Source organism: Rattus norvegicus, chromosome 7 (assembly GCF_036323735.1).
Source record: "Rattus norvegicus strain BN/NHsdMcwi chromosome 7, GRCr8, whole genome shotgun sequence".
NCBI lineage: Eukaryota > Metazoa > Chordata > Mammalia > Rodentia > Muridae > Rattus > Rattus norvegicus.
Window position 1 is genome coordinate 73,625,798 of NC_086025.1, and position 23,153 is coordinate 73,648,950.

Consider the following 23,153-nt stretch of genomic DNA (forward strand, 5'->3'; position numbering starts at 1 on the left):
GGATTTTTTCCTATATTAGCCAAGATTTTTATTAATATTTTAAAATTATTTTATGTATTTACATAGCAAATGTTGCCCTTCATCCTCTACTACTAGAGTTATTCAACCCGTTTCCTTCTTGTCCAAGATGGATTATTTAAAAATATAAAACTGTAAGAAAATCATCATCATGGCACCATGGGGATTGCAACCCCATAGGAAGACCAATAACTTAATATCTATCTCCATCATCATGTGGAAGATAGATTTTTTTATATATTTATGAATAAACTTAAAATAAAAATACATTATTTGAAATACTCTGTTATTGAAGTTGTCTTAAAATTTCAGATAGGAAATTTACCCGAGAAGCTTAATTTTAGAATAAACACAGGGAGATGAAGTAAAAATTAACAAAGATTAGCATCCGGACCCGTTTGGCCAAAATGTATTGTTTCTCCGTGAGAGCAACACTGTGTGCTACTTCATGGGAAAACTTACATTTTAGGAAAACAACTTTATTCTTATCGATGTTTAGACTTGTTAACAGCTACGTTTAATGGATTTCTTTGGTAGTATGGTTTAAACGCTGTGTGTTATCTCTGTGTAATTTATAAAAAATTTACTTAAAAATCAAAATATGAACATCAAATTCTAAAAACAAGTCCAATTCTCACATATAATGTAGCAAAGACAAGAGTCTCTCTAACCAAGGATGCAACTAGAGCCTCTGTATTCTTGGACTTAAGTGAGAAGCTTATGTACTCGACGATGAATATTTAAAATTTTTAGTGGCTAACAAATCAGTCGTGAATATTAATGAAAAATATCAGCTACAAACAAATGGCAAGGGGAATGCTTACTGCTTTTTTGACTGCACAATGCAATGACGTTATCATTTATTTTACTGTTTAAAGTGTAAAATGATGTTAAAACTATCAAACACCTAAGGCAATACTCACCTGCAGGGGGGTTCAATCCTCTGGTTCCCCCACATGCAATCAGTTGCAGTGTGTGTCTACAGAATAGCTTTCATATTCCACAAAACTTCTTCCCTTAATCCCCAGGCGTTGTGGCCCAACTTGGGATTCATCCCCTTCACAGGCACCAAACCTTGACACTATTATGGGTGCCATGTTGTGCTTGCAGACAGGAGCCTAACATGGCTGTTCTCTGGGAGGCCCTACCAGCAGCTGACTAAGACAGATGTAGGTACTTAGAGCCACCACTGACTGAGGTCAGGAACTCCTATGGAGAAGTTAGGGAAGAATTAAAGGAGTTGAAGGGGATTGCAACCCCATAAGAAGACCAACAGTATCAACTAACCCGGACCTCAGGGAGCTCCCAGAGACTACCAACCAAAGAGCATTCATAGACCTGTCTGTGGCCCCCAGGACATAGGTATTAGAGGACTGCCTTTTCTGGCCTCAGTGGGAGAGGATATGCCTAATCCCGACTTGATGCCCCACAAAAGGGGGATTCAGGTGGTGAGGTGGGTGTGGGTGAGTAGGTGGGGGTACCTTCTCAGAGGCGAAGGTGGATGGGTAGGAACTCTGTGGTTGGGGACTGAGAAGGGGAGCAACATTTAGAATGTAAATAAATAAAATAATTAAATTTTAAAAACTGTAATTTCAGAACTTCTCTTACTTAATTTGGCAGGGAGTTTCAGTTATTAAAAGAAAAGATTTGTTAAAGGGAGTATTTATTTAAAAATGTTATGTGTCTGTATATACACACAAATAATACATATATCCATACATATCATGTATGTGTTAAACATATATATATATATATATATATATATACACATACATACACACAGAGATAGATAGATAGATAGATAGATAGATAGATAGATAGATAGATAGATAGATAGATAGATATTCTTGTAGTTCACAATGTTGCTGGCAAGGCTAACATATCTCAAGCTGTGGGAAAAACCTCTCTACAGTTTGTGCTATTTTTTTTTCTAATATAAAGCCGGTCACTAAGAGCTAAGAGCTAGTCTGGAATGCACAATTGGCTACGTGCCCTCCAGATGGAGATAGGATTTCTCAAACCATCAGCATTAGTTGGGGACACATCATATATCTGGTTTTCTGTGCTATACAACAGTGAGACCACTCCATCTGCACTAACCAAAATGCAGAGGATGATGAGAACTGTTTTGCAAATTGCAAGAGTCCTTATCTCTTGCTTTTGTTTTTGATAAGTAATCACAGCTTCAACATTGCTTCATTTCTCTTGTCTTCTAAGTAAAGATTTTTAAAGTACCCAGTAACAGAACTAATCTTTCAATGTCCTGCTTTTTCAAAGCTTTCTAAAATATCACTTGGAAGAGAAAGATCAGACTTCAAAAGTCATTTTCATCCAACTTATTGAGAGGGTGACCACTTCCCTTGTGATGAATCAGAAAGCGTCTGTGTGTTCAACAGCAGGTCTTTAACAGAGATTTGAGAACATTAACAGCTGAAACATATGAACTGTGTTCAAATTTAAAATGTTTTACATATAGATGAATGTATGTATATTTCATGTATGTGTTTAAATATATAATTTTCTCCAAAGACATCTCTGCGAGGCAGACAAAATTTGAATCAGAGAACGAAAAGGTCTTATAGATGAATGGTGGTAGTCTATTTGGTGAGGCAGTATTACTGTTTCATATTTCCACAGAACTATTGTGAAAGACTAAATTGTAGATATGGTATCATATATAAAATGAAGTTCTATTATTTTATATTTATTTATTTTTCTTATTTCCTCCCTGTTTCTTTCTCCATCTCTTTCTTTCTGTCTTTGCCTACTTTCCCTCCTTCCTCCCTCCCTTCTTCTCTCCCTTCTCCCTCTCTCCCTCCTTCCCTCCTTCTCTCTCTGTCTCTGTGTCTCTGTCTCTGTGTCTCTGTTTGTCTGTCTGCCTGCCTGTCTGTCTCTCTCTCTGTTTCTGTGTCTGTGTGTCTGTGTTTCTGTGTGTGTGTTTCTCTCTCTCTCTCTCTCTCTCTCTCTCTCTCTCTGTGTGTGTATGTGTGTGTGTGTTTCTCTGTGTGTGTTTCCATGTGTATGTCTCTCTCTCTCTCTCTCTCTCTCTCTCTCTCTCTCTCTCTCTCTCTCTCTGTTACAGATGTCATTTTATGGCTGAACATACCACAGTCTTATGTTCTGTATCTTGGCCACTTATGGATCTCTGTGGTACTTGCCTTCTACTGCAAAGAAGGGCATCCCTGAAGAATGGTTGGGAGATCCAGTAACCTATGGACATAGCATTAAGTCATTAGGACTGGTTTAATCTATATTTGTAGTAGATCCTGCCTTAGGATTTATAACCTCTACAGCCAGCAGATTCCTCTATTGCTCTTGACTTTAATTTTTGGGGACAGGGACTTGTCGGTGAACCTGGAGTTCACTGTTTTGGCTGGAATGACTGGTCACTGAGCCCCTGGGAGCTGTTTGCCTGTTTTCCTAGGACTTGTGTTACCGACCCGCTTCATAACGAGCAGTCTGTGCACTGGTGTTTGGTTTGCCAAGTCATGGCTTCGTGGTTGCATAGCTAATACTTTACCCACTGAGCAATCACCTCATCCCTGCTGCCTCATCTGTTTTAAGATTTGACTATGATAATGGTGAGCAGAATATAAAGTTGTGGAACATAGTAAGTGGTGTCAGAACTCTGTTTTCTCCATATAGAGGGTATCTTAAAAACATTTAATTAGGAAGAAATGTGCATGCATTGATTCCTTTTCTGTTTTATATGATAAAAATACCAGTAGCCAGAGAACCATAGAGGAGAAAAGGGTTTATTTTGGCATAATGTTCCAGATGAATAGAGTCCACCATGTTAGGGAAGACATGAAGACAGACAGAGGTAAAGTCGGGCAGAGACAGAGACAGAGACAGAGACAGAGACAGAGACAGAGACAGAGAACTGGAAGTGGGACAGGGTTATAAAACCTCAAGTTCTGCACATCGGTAATACATTCCCTTTAGCAAGGTTCCACTTCCTTAAGATTCTTTAATTTACCTAGACAGTGCCATCAACTGGGGACCAAGAATTCAAATACAAGAATTTGAGTCAATAACTTCAAATATATAAACCTATGGCATACATTTCTCATTTAAACATCCTTGGTGTATTAAAGGAACAGAGATCTGGTAAGAAGCAAAAAGGGTGGTAAGCCAAAGAGGAATGCATATAGGGAAGTAAGCAGTCAAGGAAGATATCATGATTGACCCTGAATTTCTCCTGAGCCTTCAAGACCAGAGGATGGTAAGACATAGAGAAGATGGGACGAATATTCAAGTCACATGACCATTGAAGTCTGGTGTTCATTATCACCACTCACGAATGTTTTATAACATGTAGGGTCATGTTCACAGGATTTTAAAAATTTCTTGGTTGATTATTTTGATTTCAGAGGATTTTTTCAGTGGAATTGTTGAAAGTATATAGGGTCACTGTATTCTGGAAATAGAATTCTGGGTGAGTGACATATCTAAGCTGATATATTTGTATTATTTAATATTTTGTTTGTTTATCTGTATTAAAGGAAAGAAATAATATCCTTAAGAATTATTTAAGTCCTGATATTCTTTGGATATGAAATACATGTTTACTTTATGAAGTTTGAGATTTTATTTTAGGAAGTATGAGAAAAGATGGGCATAAAGTATGAAGATTTCATGACTCCCTTTTAATGTAAATATATAAAAAAATGAAACATTAAAATGTGAAAACAACAGGTCCCATATGTTTACTTAAAACCTATATTTTCAAGGTCCTTGCAAGTCTATTCTAAGTGTTTTTGGTTTGGTTTGGTTTTTGTTTTGTTTTAACATGAAAATTTCTGAAACCCTCTATTGGACTTTATTCGTGGCAGTGCTGATTGTATCAGAATTAGGCGGTTTTCATATAATTTGTTTATCCTTTTTAGTGGTTTAAAAACAACTTGAATTGAACATTGGAGAGACCATTTGGTGTTCTTACTAAATCAGCCAGCACATTAAATTGTGTCTTCTACTCAGAATTGTGAATAAGCCATGTTCCAGTGTGTTATCAAATTCTTTAAACACGTGCAAACACATTATTATTCTTTTTAATCCATTACTTGTCTTTCCTCATCTTGAGCCTCATCTGACTAAGTGTTAATTTGTAAAGATGTAGCTTTAGATATGGACCACATAGTACTGGATAACTATAGAATTTGTTGTTTCTGATGTAGGCTTAGAAAAATTCATCGGTGATAGGGTATTCTGTCAAAGGTTAAGTGGCTTGCTCTCTCTTGTCACAAACTGGGGAGGCTTTGACCTCTCTGCCATCCATTCTGCCTGTTATGAATCATTGTTTTAAGAATAGAAACACAGAGAGAACAAATATAAAATCCTTGTCTTTTGAATTGAAAACACGGAGACTACAACATGGGTGACTTTATGAAAAGTGAAGAGGAGAAGGAAAATAGGTACTTAGGTAAGAAGCTTCCTCAACTTCTTCCCTTCTACATAAAATTGCCCAGATAGGAAAGACATTATGTCTAAATTCTCCTTCATGCTCCACACTCAGCACTCAGTCCATCCCAATAACAGGATAAGCTGCAGCATCCCCCAGTAGATCAATTCACTGAGCATTAGGTGGGGTCTGTGCTTACTTCCCATGGTAGGTCCTGGGAAGCAGCCATGACTTCAGAGAGAAGAGAGATGTCTCCTATAACATCACTGACTACCTTCCACCTACTACCAGAGAGGACACTGAAGACTGGGACTTGGGGAGGGGAGGGAGACATTGAGAACAAATAAACAGCCGATTGTGCTAAAAGAGCTTTAGAGAAAAAAAATTCTTAATTGGATAAATGACAGGAAGGACTGGACACTTTCTCTTCTAGCCTCTCTCACTCCTCCTAATGTTTGCCTGTCACCTAGGAGGTTGGAGCTTGAAATATATTAATTATTTAATAACAATCACAGCAGCTTAATTTTAGACAGTATTCTAAGCACTTTTAAGTTTATTGACTAGAATCTTCCATGCCTTATGAGTTATATTTCTTGTCTCCATGTTGTTGGTAATTAAAGAGACCAACTAGATCTTGCCTAGATTTACAGGGCTAGGAAATTAGAGTCAGACTTCAAACCATAGTCAAATCAGACTATGCTGAAGAACCTGCCAAGGCTGGACTGCCCAGCGTTGAGGAATGTCAGGGTGGAGAGGCGGGAAAGGGGGGTGGTTGGGAAGGGGGAAGACCTTTATAGAAGAAAGAGAGGGCAATGGGATAGGGGAGTTATGGATGGGAAACCGGGAAAGGGAATAACATTTGAAATGTAAATAAGAATATTCAACTTAAAAAAAAAAAGAAGCTGCCCAAGGGTTGTGAATGAACGAGTCTATATTGTTTGGTGCACTGGAGTGTGCAATCTCTGTTTTGTACACATTGTGCTTATTTTAGTGTAGTTTTGTGATGCATGCTTTTTGATTCTCATTTCTGTACACACTCTAGACAGGCCATTGACATGGAAGTAATTGCTCTCTATTCCTAATACTGGCAATGTTTAGGCTTCTTCTAAGCAACCACTGTGTTTTCATTTTGTTGAAAAATCAAGTGTTTTATCACATTTCTCTGTTTTCATTGGCTGCTGTGTAGCTAGCAGCAAACGTCAAGCTTGCTCTTGGCAAATCCTGAGAAATTCATGACCTGGGTTGTGGGCACTCACTGTTCTGTTCCACCCCAACTTTCCATTTGCTTTGATATTTTACCTATTTTAATTTACTTTATCTGTCAGTAATGTACATATCTTAGAGAAACACCTTAAATCCTTTCTGAGAAAAGCACATTGTAAATACATGCAAATATTATTTTCTTTCCATTCCAAAGTAAATCACTGTTAGATCTTCCTTGGTCAGCAAAAGGGCTACAATGATTAGTCTATAGCAAGGATGTTCTTCCTTCATTGGCAGAGAGGATAAGCTGGGAAGAAAGGCACAATGTACTTACTATTCTCTCCTTCCCATTCTTAAGTTGAAGGGTACTGGTGAAAAGAAATACATACACAAGGGAGCATAGGTGAGTGGCTATTTGCCTTATAAATTTATTTCTCTGTGACCTTGAGCAAATTACCTACCTTTTATATGCCTCAGTTTCTACAAAATAAAGTAAAGCCCTGATGAATATACATATTCTGTTAAATAATGTAATACTAATGAGCATCCATTCCCCTAAATCGGTGCTAAGTGAAACAGGCAGCCATCAGTGTAGGTTGGCTAGAGGTTTTGAAATTATATACTGAACTTTAGCACATTAACAAGCGATTTGTGTGTGGGCATAGGATGGGTGCTGTGACTCCAGTCTGGCCTACTTAACGAAGCAATGATATTAAAAGAATGTAGACTGGTAAGGGGTGAGAGGAGCGAGTCTAAGGTGAGACAGGACAGGTAGTCAGTCAATTCTAATTGTACCAGGCACTAGAATCTGGAACTCGATTTTCATATTTGAAATCTACCACCACATTGGAGTGTAACCCTAGTTTGGTTTTAGCAGACAACTAGAAAAATGGCAAGCATAAGAAGAATTGTCAAGGACAGAGCATCACAGAGAAACAGACATCAAGGACGGTGAAGTGAAAAGGAGGGATATCGCAATAAAAGACAAGGCTTTTTGGAAATTGATTGGCAAGATGTAGGGGTATTCTGTTTCTGTGACTGTTAAAAGTCATTGGTCACCAGCCAATTAAAGGTGGGCTCAATGTTTTTCTCTTCCAAAAATATCCTGATACATTACAGTTTTCATATCACAATAAACATGTGGAAAGTTGGGCTGATAGCAGCAGTTTTTTAACTTATCCAGATGTTTTGTAAAGATGTTTGGATTTGAATCCAGTTCTAAGTAACCCTAAAGCTGTATGCTTTGTAAAGGTTATAAAGGGCAAAATACCCAATTTTCATAAATTTATATAAACAACAAGCAAGATTGAGGTGTGTAAGAAATAATCAAAGTTATACTTAAAAAGAATAAATAGAAAAATTGTGTGTGAGCTGGCTCAGTATGGAAGCCATTTGTCACCAAATTCTGACTGAGTTTGATTCCTAGGGCCCAAGGGATTGAAAAAGAAAACTGACTTCCACAAGTTGTTCTCTGACCTCCACACATGTACAGTGATACGCACATAATGCATAAATACATGAAGGAAAAATAACGTAACATAAATACATAAAATAAAACTAGAGAGTTGTTTCTGCAGTTAAGAGTATTTGCTACTCGTCCAGAAAATCCAAATTCTAGTCCCAATACCAGTTCAGGATATCTTACAACTTCCCATAACATCAGGAATCTCTCGGCCCTAGTTGTGATGCTCATCTGAAAGCTTTAGCTATCAGTGTTTAACTGAAGCCCCATTACATGGTCATAATTAGCTCATTGCTCCTTGGGTACTGAGTGTATACCTTCTATACAATATCTTGAAGTCAGGGGTCTGCTTCAAAGAGTTAAGACACCTCTGTCACTTGGGAACTGCAAAGAATCTAGAACTGCTCAGGACAAAGGGCAGACAAAGCAGGCACCGTAGAACATAGTCTCAATAGTTATGCCATGCTTCTGAAGATTAAGACTAGAAAAGGAAGGAAGTATAACAAGGATACATTGAACCCAGCTTTGATTTTGTCTCCAGATCTAGAGGGTAAAACTAGGACATTGACCATCCAAGGTAAACACTCTGCTCCTAAACTGAACTTGCAGTTTTGGAATTCTAGTCTAAATTGATATTACTTTTTAAACTGATACTAGGTTGGGAGCAGTATGGAATGAAGAATGAGGCGGGGATGAGAAGAGCAGATAAGGGGCTAATTTTAGATGCCAGAAGCTGGAAACAGGGATGGACTATGTCCTGTAAGTGCAGGCGAAGGTACAGGAATGCATATCTCAGGCTTAGGAGAACTTTCAGAATTTCATGCTGAAGCCCACTACTTCTTCCAATCAATGTGACTCTTGTGCTTCCAAAATATAGCGATATTGCTGCAGGGCAAAGCACGCCACAGAACAATAAATCAAATGTTACAGGATAGAGACAAAACTCTAGTAAAATGAAAACAGGCTTATTATAGCTCAGATTTTCTAAATTCTAAGAGATTACTTTTATAGCTTGTCACATCAGAAATTATATCCCGTTTAAAGCAATGATATGCATTTAAATGTTTTATACATTTATTTTATAATTTATTTTTGCCAGCTTCCCTTAAACTTTTAACATTAACACATTTACTTTTACTTCTAAATTAGAGTTTTTCCCAATTTTATGTAAATTTAAAGGTATTTGATGTCTTTGGAAATTATTAAGAAAATAACCTGGATATAGGCCAACTTTTAAGTTACTTGAAAAGGAGAGTGCAGAGTCTATGAATTTTGGTATGTATAACATTATTAAATTAACATATTTTGCCTGAGTCAATCTGGCTTTGAAGTTAACCCAATCTTTACTCTTCAAAGTTTACCTTTTCCTGTAGACAGGAAGGTTAACAAAATGGAATTAAAGTCAGTTGCTTTTATCTATTCATTTTAAACTTACTCTTTAATTATAAAAATGGCTTACAACTACTACAAGTAAATTAATCAAAGTAATTATAGTTCTCAAATGACTTATTGGGAAATAATTACATTGTACCTACACTATACTATAAACAGTATTCATAGAGCCACATTACAGAACATAACTTGTAAAATATTATTTCTTTGTTTAGTCTCCTTCTAGAAAAAAGTAATATTCAACAAAAATTTTATACATATTATATACCACTACTACATTAATTTTTACCTATGTGGTATATTCAATACTACATACCATATAGACTGATGGGGAGAAAATATTAATGAAGGCACACACATGATCAATCATAATTTTGATTGGAGAGACCATATTGTAATGTCCTTAGCAAGTTATCTGCAGCATGAAAAGACAAACTGAAAAGAGAAGCTTTAGACATGTCAGGCTATAAATAAGTGTTAGTTTGTAGTGTTAGAGAGTAGGCTTTAATATTAAAACTCCATGCTCTGTTTGAAGCCTTAAAATTGGGAATTAATTGTAGATATGGCTGTTTCTTTATCTAACATGAGTATAGTGCAAATGGAGAAAGATAAAGGGCTTGTTTCTCGTTAGCTGTTCTTTATTGAAAGAAACAAAAACAAAAATAAAGGTCAGTCAACGTCCTTATTGCTCTTTTCTATGTTACAGGTGGATTTCATTAAAAATGACCCCAGTATTCACAGTTATGATTAGGGGCAAGAAATTGGTACAGCTCTTACCTAGTGAGCACACCCAAAAACCTCAATTCCAGATTCCTCCAGCCTAGCGGTACTGAGTTACATAATCTTAGCGATTGTGAGATAACAGGAGCGGATTTGAAGTTCGGCAGGAGATTCTCTGACTCTACAGTAAATTCAAAGCTAGCTACATGAAACCTTGTCTCAAAAAGGAGAGAGAGAAGGGGCAGGTGTTGGTGGTGGAGGAGGGGAAGGGGGAGAGAGAGAAGGAAAGAGGGAGACAGGTAGTTATGGGAGAAGGGAAAGAAAAGAAGAAAGAAAGGAAAGAGGAAAATATGATATTAAGCAAACAAAAGATCCAAAGAACCAAGTTAAGAGAAATATACTCAGATTTTAAATAAATTATTACAAAGAAATACTGTCTTCAAATTCTGCAGTAAAGCTAAGTTAGAAAGCATTCTAATAAAAGTAACTATATGAACTGTGGCATATGTTAATGGCAATAATGGTATTGTTTTAGGATATATAACATTTGAAATATATAAAGTTGTGGTATTTGAGAGCAGGTTAAACAGTTTTAGGGTAAAGATACTGGCAGTTCATATCGATATGGACTGGTCTTTAAGGAGGCTTCTTGTATGCAAAGACAGAGTTTTGCTTCACTGTCTTTCTTAGGAGTAAATGCCTCCTGTTCTCTCAAGGGGAGCTGGCCTTGGCAAACCCATTGTGGACAGTCTTGTGTGGTAGAAATTCAGACTTTCTAAAGAAAACAGTTGATATTTTTGGTTTTTTTTTGTGGCATGCATTGTTTTTGGAGATTTTGAAGACTGATAAACTTAACAAAAAGTTTAAATAAGATGCTGTAGTAGATTCAATAATTAAAATTATCTTCAGCTGATGAGAGTTGTTATTTTCAACTCTGCTGCATTCTATATTGAAGAGGGACATTTTATAAAATCAGATCTGGAGTACTTCTGAGTCTCGTTCATGATACTGAGATGCTTTAGTACTGGGAAGATGTTCTGTCGAACTCCAGGAAGTCACCTTTGTTTCAAGGAAGGTGTTTATATACTGTGTTTCTTTTTCTATTAGCATGCACAATAACTCTGGAAATATGTAACTTTTCTGTATTTCCTGTTTTTGATTGTTAGTTTCTGTTTCTGTGACTCCTAAAAGTACTTGGATATGGAATTTCAAAATTCTATTGAAAGTTCTGCATTGACCACTGTCTAGAGGTAGTCCAGATGTTTTACGTTCTTTAGGGTTTAGTAGCTATCGTATGTCAGAAGAGTATGATGCTCCTTTGTCCAAGGATGCATGTTACTGTTCTATTTTGCAGATGCAGGTAAGTCCTAAGCTGAGGTGTGCAAGAATGTCTTCAGGTGTGAGCTCTGGCTGCACAAATCCCATTAGCATTAGGTTGGCTCCTCCTCTTGTCTCCAGACCGTGGAGAACTTGCCTTTTCCACCCTTGAGGCAATAAAAGAAATGAAAGGGTGCGGCATCAAGTGATTTGAATTCTGAGCAATATTTTTCATCCCTTCGACATTTTCAAACCAGTTTAGCCTCTGTGAAACAGTGTTGGGAATCATGAAACAAGGGACCCCTGTGTTTCTGCCAGCCTGCAAGCTCTTTTGAGTTTTTAGACTTGTATGTGTTAAACATTCTTTCCTGGTCCTTTTCCTTCTGTGGCCTCTGGGTTAGGTCGATGACTAGAACTCTGTAATTGAGTAGAAATCACGAGTCAATGAACATTCAGGATGGGAAGACATCTTTAGTTTGTTTCTACTGGGTATGGTCCAGGCTACTGCTGTCCTTACATATCTCCATGACACAGAAGCAAGAGTTTTCAGAAAAGATGTCCCTAGGGCTCAGCTGAATCTTTCCTCTCTGCTGCAGCTGGCCTGGTCTGTCAGAGTCCATTAGGTTTGTGTTTCCTCCCGGTTTGCACTTTCTCTGAGTATTTCCTAAGGAGACTGGAGAGCCTTCTTCTTATCTAAAACGGAAGTTTATTTTTATTTCTGTGGAACAAAGGTTTATCTTTTAGTGTAACCAAGTGTCCTCTCTAATTAGAAACCCTCCTCTTATAGTCTTGTAAATAAGTAGGGGGGGCAATTTAATTCCTAAAGTATTTAAAGACTAACCCTAGAGATGGCAAGGTAAACAGTTTATCTAATTCCTTTTAACCACACAAGACGTGGAATCTCATTCACCCCCTATTGAGCAATGTATAAAGGCTCTGGAACTTCAGGGAGACTTCTAGCAGGGTTATCCCCTCCTTTTAGTTAAGTTCCAAGACATCAAATAAGCATGCTTTTCCCACATTGATCTATCTTCTGCTCCTCCCTCTCCCACAGTGGGGTTCTTGTTAACATCTTTCCTAAGGCAGCCTATGATTATTCCAACATAATACACTGACAAACTTTGCATAGTAATACTGTGCCAGCCATCATGCAAGTCCATCACATATGGGAACACACATAATGTGAAATGACAAGAAGCGATTACCCTGGTTTCATAGATGAGAAACGGACACTCAAGACTTTTGGAGGCAGACACAAGTCAAACAGCTCATCAGGGAGACAGCGGAGGTTGAAACACAGGAGTAGCCTCTCATTAGAGCTGCTCAAGCTCATGTCTGAAGTGCCTCATTGATTTTTAAGCTTCACACCTTCGAGTATTGAAGCTAATGATTTTCAAAATTACATTTCCATTACCGACGTCAATTTTTTATATTTTCCCATCTTCCTAACTCACCATATTTCTACATTTTATTGTGGCTCTGTGGCTCACAGTCATCTATATTTCTCAGAACTGTTGGGGATGAGGTAATGCGAGACCATGATACAAAAACCGATGGAAGGAGAAAAAGAAAGGGGGCGGCAGGCAGAGCATTGCTCCGTTGATGTGGTGTTTCATTAGATCAGGGTCTGTATGCAAGCCTGGACCACTGGAGTGCTTTCCGGGTTGTGCTTATTAAAGAGTTTTTCTAGGCAGCTTGACAAGAATGTCCTTGTTTTACATTTGCTGGAGTGTGAGTGCCCACCATTCTCTGGCCCGGTGGGAGTGAACACTGTACCTATTCAGGCTGAGTCCTTGAAGTTGGGAAGAGTTAGATCACTATGGCTTATATATTTCTTCGTGGAGATTTCCATGTTGCCTTTCTGAGTGTGGCAATGAGGAACAGACTAAGGCTCTTTGAAAGGCAAGGAACATTGGCATGGAAATCAGACCTTTCTTAGATAAAAGGAGGGAGAGAGGTGGATGAGTTCCGACATCTGGAAAACAGATTGCTAATCTGCTCTTGTGGGGAGGACACAAACGCCTTCGGTCACTGTGAACAGCTTGTTTGCTCCCGTGCTGTTGTTCAAAGACTGTAATGAAGAGCCTGACTAAATTCACTAACGTTAAAACCAGCTTCATGAAAGTGAACTTGTGTACTGTCTAACAGTATGTGTGTTCTTATTATTTCACAGCTTTTCAACATTGCCAAGCAATATGACAGCGAGGTGATATTCAGTGGAAATTTTGTATGCGTGTAAATGTTGTTGACCATGTACAACTGAGAAATAACTTCACCTGTTCTTTTTGTTTTGACTTACACTGTGAACCAACATCTACCCTAACCAATATTCAGACCACCATTTAACGTGTCATCCCAGTTTGTAATCCAATTACTTTCCCCTCCAAACTGTGGTTGCATTCCTTCATATTATAAGTCCCATCTGATAGCTCTACCCTTCTATGGAGTGCCCATCAATCACAGGTATTGATATCATTGAGAAGGTAAGTATCTGAGGAGCAAGTTTGTTAGTAGGGAAGGAACCCTGTTCATATGATTCAGTGTTCCCAGTGTGTAGACCTGCTATCCCTTAATTTATATAACTTATATAAAGCATTCTTTGAACACTAAGAGTAAAATAACTGTCCACTCAAAGCCAAATAATTTTACCACAGTGTTTATATTGACCATTGGCCAAGGCTTTTTAAATGTTTCTCAGGGCATTTGTTCATTGTCACTATCAATTTCAATACTGTGAGGGCTGGGCATATGGCTCAGTGGTTAAGGACACTGGCTGCTCTTCCAGAGGACTCAAGTTCAATTCCCAGCACCCACATGAAAGCTCACAACTGTCTGTAACTCCTGTTCCAGGGTATCTGACACCCTTAAACATGCATGCAGTCAAAACACCAATGTACATAAAATCAATGACTAATGTTTGATACTACAGTAAATGTTCATCGACTTTTTTTACTTGATTTTTGTAGTTCTTTCACGGTTCAGGCTGTCTTTTCAAATGCTGGTGTTTGCCAAAGCTGCTGCAGAGGCTCTACTCCTCTAAGTGTGTGAAATAGCTCCCCTCCGACACTGCAGTCCACATCCACCTGAGCTGAGACGTCTTCAAATGTCACATCTTGTTGTTTCTCAGACTTACGCCTGCGACTTCTATCAACACAACAAGCCATATGTTTAGGAATTTTCTTTTCTCATGGAAGAGAAGATTCCTTTCCCTACTTTTGACTGTGTGCGATCTGTGGCTGAAATCGATGTAGCAGGAGAGAAAGTCGGGTCCTCTCTCTGTGACAAGCCACATGGTTTCGTTTACCACAACAACTCTGAGGCATGAGAAGAAATGCATTCAGGCACATTATATCCTTATAGGTCAAAAGTGGGGTCTGTTAACTTACCATAGGGTCTGGTGACCAGAAGTGAGGAAGCCAAGAATAAGCATCTGACAAATTCTGTATTTTCTGTTTCTTAAAAATCGATATCTAGGAGAGAAAATGAAGTCAAACAGCAAAAATTGCAGGCCAGAAAGTCCATGCACTTAAAATGCTCGTGAACTATCCAGTAGGCTTTCGTTAGGGACAATAAATTGGTCTCAGCTGTGGCAAACTTGAATCTTCGGTTTTTCAATGCAAAACTTAGTGCTAACTACTTAAGGATATTATTGTATTATTGTTTTTTTATTATTTAATATATATTGAACATCTCTGTCATTGACTTTCTTTTTAAGAAGCTTGCCCAAAGATTGCTTGACACTGATTGCAAGGGTTTGCAGCTTTTGAAATCAGTGGTGGTGTTTATATGGCTTCTGAAATTTCTCTCTCACAGCAAACATTGTCCTAAAATTTTTGCTCAGCACAGATCTTTGTATTCCTCCAAGTATTTCTTGGAAGAGGAAGACTGTGAATGTGAATTAATGACTGCTTTGGAAATTTTTGAAGCTTCCGTACAATATTATAAAGTTAATAATTGTTTTATGACTGGCATCCCATTTAGAATACATAAATCAACTATAGCCTCTTTCTTTACTGTTGTTTATTAACTATTTTTATGGGAACATCACACTTCTTGAACCACTAACATAATTCTTGTCACCCTGACACAAATCTAGAGGTACCTGGAAGAGGGGATTTTAATGAAGAATGGCTCCATCAGATTTACCCATGGGCATGTCTCTGGGGCATTTTCTTGATTACTGAATGATGTTGAGGTAGTCTAGCCTACTGTGGGTGAAACCATTCCCTGGGCAGGAAGCGTAGGATGTCCAAGAATGGTAGCTGAGCAAGCGGGAGAAGCAGAGCTGCATTCCCCTGGGTTGTCCTCTTCAGTTCTGTCCTCCAGGTTCCTACCTTGAGTTACCACTGTCTTCACTTGATGAGGGGCCATAACTTCGAGTCAGGTGAACACTTCCTTCTGTTAAGTTGCTTGGCTCACTCTTTTATCACAGCAACGGGGAAACACACTAGAACAACATTTTATCTGAAAAAATGGTTACTTTCCATTTTCTGTGCAATCTCAAAAAAAATAAATAAAAGCAATCAAAACACCACTACCCAAAAGATTATTGTCATTATTATTTTACAGATGAGAAAAAAGGGTGCCATAAAATAAAGACACTCATTAGGTCACTAAAATGTTACTAGCAGAGCTACAGTGAACGAATAGCCAACATTTGCCAAGGCATAACACTAAACAGCTTTCTCGAATCTTTAAATAAATACAATTACAATATGTCATTCATTCTTCCTAAATGCTTTTTATTGTATGAGAACATTTTCTTTACTTTTTTATGGCTTTACAAAAAGCTGAAAAAATTAATCAATTAAAAGTACACAAGCTAGAGCTTAGCTGAGCGGAGGACTGGATATTAAGCAAGCTGGTGTGCATGCTGGGTAAAAACCAGAGGGCCTTGAACTAGGCAGAGAGGTGGTGGACAGTCAGTTTGGTTTGTTACAAGGAGGTGCTTTAAGGAGCTAGTGGGTGATTTAATGTGAGTGGGAGAGAAAGAACTAGTCCTTGAGGGTATCTCCCTGTTGCCATAGACAACAGTTCTGGTAATGGCTCCATTGCTCTTGTCCCCCACCCCCAAGCATAACCCTCATTCCTTCATTTCTTCTGCAGAGCACACACAAGCTACAATGGAGACACCTAATGACATCGTCAGCAATGTAACCAGTTACACATGGTTCAGTGTTCAACAAATCTGCTTCTTATGCTGTGTCCTTATTTCTGTCTTTGAAATTTTGTATAGAAATGTTAAGTATTTAGGTTCATGATCTTTTGTTACTTATATTTTTCTGTAGTTATGTGTCTATTTACAGCTCTGTGTTGTTCTAAATATCACTTCCTACCCACGGGCTTGACTAAAAACCCATTTTTTGCTTCCCGTGGTTACCTTTGTGTTAATTCTTAAGAGACAATCTGAAATTTATTTTTTTAAATAATGCTTGAGATAAGACCCTCAATTGATTTTTCTTCCTAAATGGCTAAGTGATTATTTCAACTTCTGCCGTTAATTAATCCTTCCCTCTGAGGAAGTTTCTTTACTGTTAGTTGAGTTTCTACTGCCTACTATCCTATTGTACTGCTACCAACTGTGTCCACTGTTGTGATCTTATCACATATTTGACAATGTGTATATATATATATGTATATATATATATATATAATCTTGAGAATCTGGGATGCTGTGCTGCAGACTTACTGCAACGTGGTTGTCATTAATCTCTAGTGGATATTTAACTTTAATTAAAATTAAATTCAATTAGAATTCTCATTTTCATCTCATTGGGCATTTTTCGAATGTCAGGCTAGCCAGACAGGTCTAGTCACCCTGTCATACACAGCAGAGTTTCAGAACATCTTCCTATCAGAGAGCTTAACAGTTTTACTCTAGAGAGTCCCTTTCCCGGATCCCCAAAACCTCTGCCAGGATCTTTAAAATCAGAAAACATGACAGACTCACTTTGTGAATTATTTGGTATTCTTATCATATTAAATTTCTACTCCTGAAAAGGTGTTTTATGCATACATCCCAGCTCTCACCTAAGTCTTCTAAATTTAAATATCTCTCTCTCTCTCTCTCTCTCTCTCTCTCTCTCTCTCTCTCTCTCTCTCTCTCTCTCTTGCTCTGTGTGTGTGTGTGTGTGTGTGTGTGTGTAGGGTTTTGATTTTTGAAATCATTAAATATTGGTGAAATCACAAAAACCTAGGCACTAGACCAGGGATTTAACAATCATTTAATACATTCTTAATAATTCCTTCAACCAGCTTTATTTTAACATTATAACCAATTTTTATAGATATAATGTCACATTAAGGAAACCTTCATTTAATTGTACTATTTCAAGCTTATTTCCTTAAGAGTTTTGCATCTTCTTCCTTTATGGTTTTAATAAAGCCTTCAATTTACATGGCCCCATGTGGGATTGTGCTGCGTCCTCTGCTTATACGCTCTGGGTGTGTAGTTTGGTGGTTTTGTGGGGCCCCTCAGTGTCAGCAAGGTTGTCTTTGACTTTTTGTCTTGTACTTGGGACCCTTTTTCTACTACTGGGTTGCCTGCTCCAGCCATGATATGACCATAAATACCGAATTTCATTGTAACTTGTTATGCTGTGTTTGCTTGAAATATCTGGTAGGGGTGGGGAGCTCCTTTTTTTGAAGGCAAGTGGATCTGGGAGGATTGAAGGGAGGGTAAAACTGAGGTCAGAATGTAATGTTTGGGAAAAAATATAAATAAATTTTCTGTAGAGAAGTTTTAAGATGTATGGAAATAAAATATTCATAAATGACCATTGATACAAATGTAATTAAATAAATCATAGGTATGTGTGTACCTTGGGGGGAAAATCTGTGTTTACTCCTTTTCTCTGAACACAGTATTTGGTTGTTGTTGTTGTTTCACTGTTTTCTTTGTCAAGTGCCCAAAGTTATTAACAGTTCAAAATATCAGCTTTTCTATCTCCCCAAATCTGTAGTTTTCATGGGACTCCAGATCTGCTGTTCTGAGTGGAGGGCTTCGTGCCTGGGATGACCTCTCAGCCCGAAGTCCTCCCTGCTCAGCTATCTCCCCCTCTCCTAAGTGGTGTGAAGTCAGAAGACCGGACAAAGCTAAAATTTAAACCCCAAACTGCCAAAACCAGAAAGTGTTCAGTAAGAAAAGAATTGTTATTTAAAATCGTATATCATTTTTAATTAAAACATCGTTGTTAAAATTTCTCTTTAAGGACCCCTGAGGTTCGTAATTGCTAATATGTGGTCAGTGTTTATAAATATTTCATGAATTCCTGTAAGAACTTATTTATAAGAAACAGAACTATAGAGCCCATGTGGCTCAGCGGGAGTGGATGTTGCATACAGAGATCAAGGTTTTCTTTATTTCTTTTCCCATTGATCCTTGTGATAATAGTTTGTTAGCATAGTCGATAGTATTGTAACTGATTGTTTGTATCAAGATACCAAGTTTTTGTTTGCATATTCTTTATGTAAAGGTATTATTTGACACTAATATTATTTGCCTTCTTATATTTCATTTTCCTTCTTCTTGGTCAAGTGATGAATTCTTACCCAGTTGGAAACAGCTACATTATTTTAAATATTTATCTAATGAAAGATTAACTTTTGTTTTCATTTCAATTTTAAACTTTCATTATTGATCTTCAAAACGCACTATTCTCGTTTGTTTTTCAAAGTTTCAACATCAATTTTGCCTTTTATATTTTGTTTTGCGTGCATGTGTGAGAATACCCATGCGGGTGGATGTATGAGCGTGGAGATCAAAGGACAGCTTAGGTGCTATTTCTTGAGAAACATGCACTTTATTGGATGAGATCTCTTCTTTTCCCTGAGCTCACATTAGTAGACTAGGCTCATTGACCAGCGAAGCCCAAGGATTTTCTTTTTTTTTTACCTCCCCACAGAGGGAATGCTAGTATTACAAGTGTACCATAAGCCTAAGTCTCTTCTCCTTTCTCTCTTCCCAGGCCAGTCTCCCTTTCTCTAAGGTTTCAGGGTTTTTTGTTTTTGTTTTCTTTGTAGTCTTATACGTGTGTAGTTTTAGAAGAAGAAAGATGGACTTAATGGTACAAAGATAATGCTATACTTGCACGGTTTGAAAATAAAAAAATAAATAAATAAACTTAGAACTGATTTTGTTTGTTTTCTTTCATCTTAAATATAAGGGATATAGAGATAGAGATAAATGTCCGTTATATATTTTTGCTATACATATCTAACTGCTCATGCCTTAGTTTACTTACAATTGAGTTTACCTACTTTTTATAGCTTGTAGCTGTTCCAGTGTTGTCCCCAACTCTTCCCTTCTCACCTTTAATGTCTTTGCTATTTTCTGCATTTCAAGTTATTTCCCACAGTGTGTCATCAACCACATTAATTCAAATTTTCTGCATCATCAACTTTCTCTCTATGATAAAATGATGTTCATTGTCATAATTTTTCTTGCTTATTTTAATTTTCATCATTTCTTTTTCTTATAACATTTTGGCTTATTTGAAAATATATCTTTTAAATTTTTCTTAAAATTAAAAATCTGACTTTTTTTAAAAAAAGTGTTTTTATAGAATAAGTATTTTGAAGAGAGAAGGGTAGGAACATTGTTTGTACTGTGCTCTAACTTTCCCTTTTATTTCCAAACTCTAAGCTACTAGGTAGCTACACACTATACATGTGTGTATACATATCTAAATATAGTGTAATATGTATTTATCATATATATACATATATATATACTGTGTCAATTTATGTATATACTATATAAATATATATTTAACATTAACATATGATAATATATTTAACATATACATACAGAATATGTATATGTACATTTAAGATACTGAAATGTCATAGATCATTGTCAGTTCTAAAGCAGAGCATTCTCAGACTTCAGGGTCTGCATCATTTCTTCCTGAATTCTCGTATCCTGGTCCTTCTTATCTGAGATAGAAACAGAAAGGATGTGGGACTACGGGGTCAGTCGTCTAGGATGCTCCTGGGTTACACAGTGCTTACTGACTCGTCCTTAGGAAAAGCTGACGAGGGTTGGGGATTTAGCTCAGCGGTAGAGCACTTGCCTAGCAGGCCCAAGGCCTGGGTTCGATCCCCAGCTCCGGAAAAAAAAAAACTAAATAAGGAAAAGCTGATGATCTCCCTAACTTTGCAGAGACCAAAATTGCCATCTAGAGAATGCCATTCATTTTTAAGGAACTTTCGTAATTATTACTAAAATGCAGATTTGGCTGAGGGCCAAGATTCCACCTCAAACAGCAGAAACTAAGGCAGTCTGCCTCAGAGATCCTGGTGATTACATCCACCGAACGTGAGCGGGCTCCTGCCAGACTGGAGAAGTCTCCTCTGTGTTCTCAGTGCAGTCTTGTTGCTTCAGTGAGTCGATAGGCATTTCAAAGGAGTGGACTCGTGTCATTGCTCCCTCAAACAGTTCCAGAAGTATACTTCTGAACTGCTGGAAACAGAGTTTGTTTTGTTAAATCAGGGTCTCCGTATGTAACAGGGCTGGCCTTGAATCTGCATGCGTCTGTTTTTTCTCAAGAATGCTGGGGTTACTGATGTTTGCCTCTGTACCTAATAGTACCTCTAGATGTTATTAGCTACACAATCATAGAATGTTTATTATCTAAACAGGTCTTTGTTTTAAATTCTTTGTTCTAAATTCTAAATCCTCTTTTTAGTTTTAATGGCTGAGTTAGTGATCTGTCACCTTATTTATTCAAAAAGTCTTATTTCTCAATGATCTTGGATACACAAAATGTTACTATATAGAAAAGATTTCTTATTAAGTCTTTCTACAATGTTGTATGTGTCTAGATTTTCACTGGCTGATATTTTTCCTGTGGAAACAGCAACCCCGATCACATTGAGTTGTACTAAATGGAAACAAACCATAATATAACCGTTAGGCTGAGTGATTCTTCTATGCTGTGATCCCTTCCCTCAGCGTGCACACAAGTATGCATCATACCTCACTTCACTTTTACATGCCGAGTCTTTCAAAAGAGCTTCTAAAAGCCTCAGTTGCTATTTATGGAATCTATGTAGATGACTTGAGAACACTTAGAATCCTCACCTCACCAGCATCTCTGAGAGAGATTGGTATACAGGACCCCACTATCTCTGGCAGCTCCCACTTTAACCTATTCTAGTTGGCCACACATTATAAAAAACCCAAACCACCTAGTTAATGCTTTCCATATCCTAAATTTTATGTACTCCAAAGAGCTGGGGGAAAAGAATTCCCACCCAATATCCCCTTGAACTACGTTTGCACATGGAACCCAGAAAATCCTTATTTTCAGTGTGTAAAATCAAGGGCCACACTGAGATGGTGTGTCTCTTTAGTAGCAGAAGTTAAACTTCACAGAAAGGATGGTACAGAAGCAATAGTTCATATTTTTATCGATGGATACCCAACCTCCTACAGTAGGACAGAGCATGATCCAGAAAGAAAGACTAAGATCTGAAGAAAAAAAATGACCTTGTGCGTTTACAAGGTGATAACGGCCTCTCTTGCCTAATCTCATGTGCTGTTGTACAACTCAATCAACTTCCTCCCCCATCCCTACGGGTTCACCTGACTGACCTCTGTGTCCTGTCATGGAGTCTGTGTCAGCATGACCTGGAACACATAAATAAGAACTTGTCCCTGGGGACTGTCATAGACCTGCTTGAGCTGAGGGATGGACCTTAAGAGGTCACTCTTACATCAGACCTATATAACACAAACTTAATATACACTAAAGTTAATGTCCTTAGTAGAAGACTGCAATGTAAATCTGGAGGCAAAGTCAATAAGGGGAGAACCACCTCTAGGTACCAGATGAGAAGTTTCTAAGGATGTGGAGGAAGCCAGACTTCTCCAAACCTTTGCCATCCTCCACTGATAGTTGATCAAATATTAGACTGACTCCATGGTGGAATGCTGGATAAGAGAGGTATTGTATGGTGCTGGGTGATGGGAAACATAGTTTTCGAAGTCAAAAAGCATGAGCTCACATCTACAGAGGGGTCAGTAGCTAACAGTGAGTAGGGACCACTAATTTATTTTGCATTTGCATTAGGATTTTCTTGCCTATATTTTTAAAGACCAAGAGTAAAATGCTTTAAATATACGAATTCAAAGAATAAGGGCTGAAGTAATGGCTTTTCAAACAATGACAGGAAAATAAAATCCCAGCTAGGAAGAGATTAGCAATGCTTAAGGGAGACCAATGTGTTTGCTTTGTAGAACTTACATGGCTCTGGCTCTAGGTAGTGGAAATAAATAACATGAAAACCAGCAGCTGAAGCAAAACAAAAGCAACTTGGAAACACAACAACTTCTGTTAGAAGCACCCTTTTATATTAGAAAACAGGAAAGTTAATTCTCTGTTCTTCATTCAATGTGCAGGCTAATCTATTCCAAAGCTCAGAAACCCTGTTAAGAACAATCTGAGTTCAATGATCTTGGGTTGCAGAGTCCTCTGAACTTGTTGCCAGTATGCTATGCATTAATGGCTGGAAGATGGAATATTCTGGAACTGTTTTACCTGGTAGACGTGGTGTGATATCATTGGTTTAAATGAGAAAGGACGTTAAGTTTGGATGGCTGCTAATGTGAACTTCCCTAGTTGTATTCAGGTAGAT

The 23,153-nt window shown here is 37.7% G+C and overlaps 1 protein-coding gene and 1 long non-coding RNA gene across 4 annotated transcripts in view; one reads left to right on the plus strand and one right to left on the minus strand.

Moving 5' to 3' along the window:
• Zfpm2 (zinc finger protein, multitype 2) overlaps positions 1–23,153 on the plus strand; it is a 437,310-nt gene that overhangs the window by 62,066 nt on the left and 352,091 nt on the right. The window lies entirely within an intron of this gene.
• On the minus strand, positions 1,897–22,573 carry LOC120093643 (uncharacterized). 2 transcript variants are annotated; one of them, XR_010053378.1, is made up of 4 exons: positions 20,772–22,573; positions 15,848–19,920; positions 14,900–14,983; positions 1,897–14,657 (listed from the first exon to the last, which is right to left on the minus strand). It is a non-coding gene; the product is annotated as an uncharacterized LOC120093643 (long non-coding RNA). The 2 variants fall into 2 exon arrangements; XR_010053377.1 differs by having other exon boundaries at positions 15,848–22,573.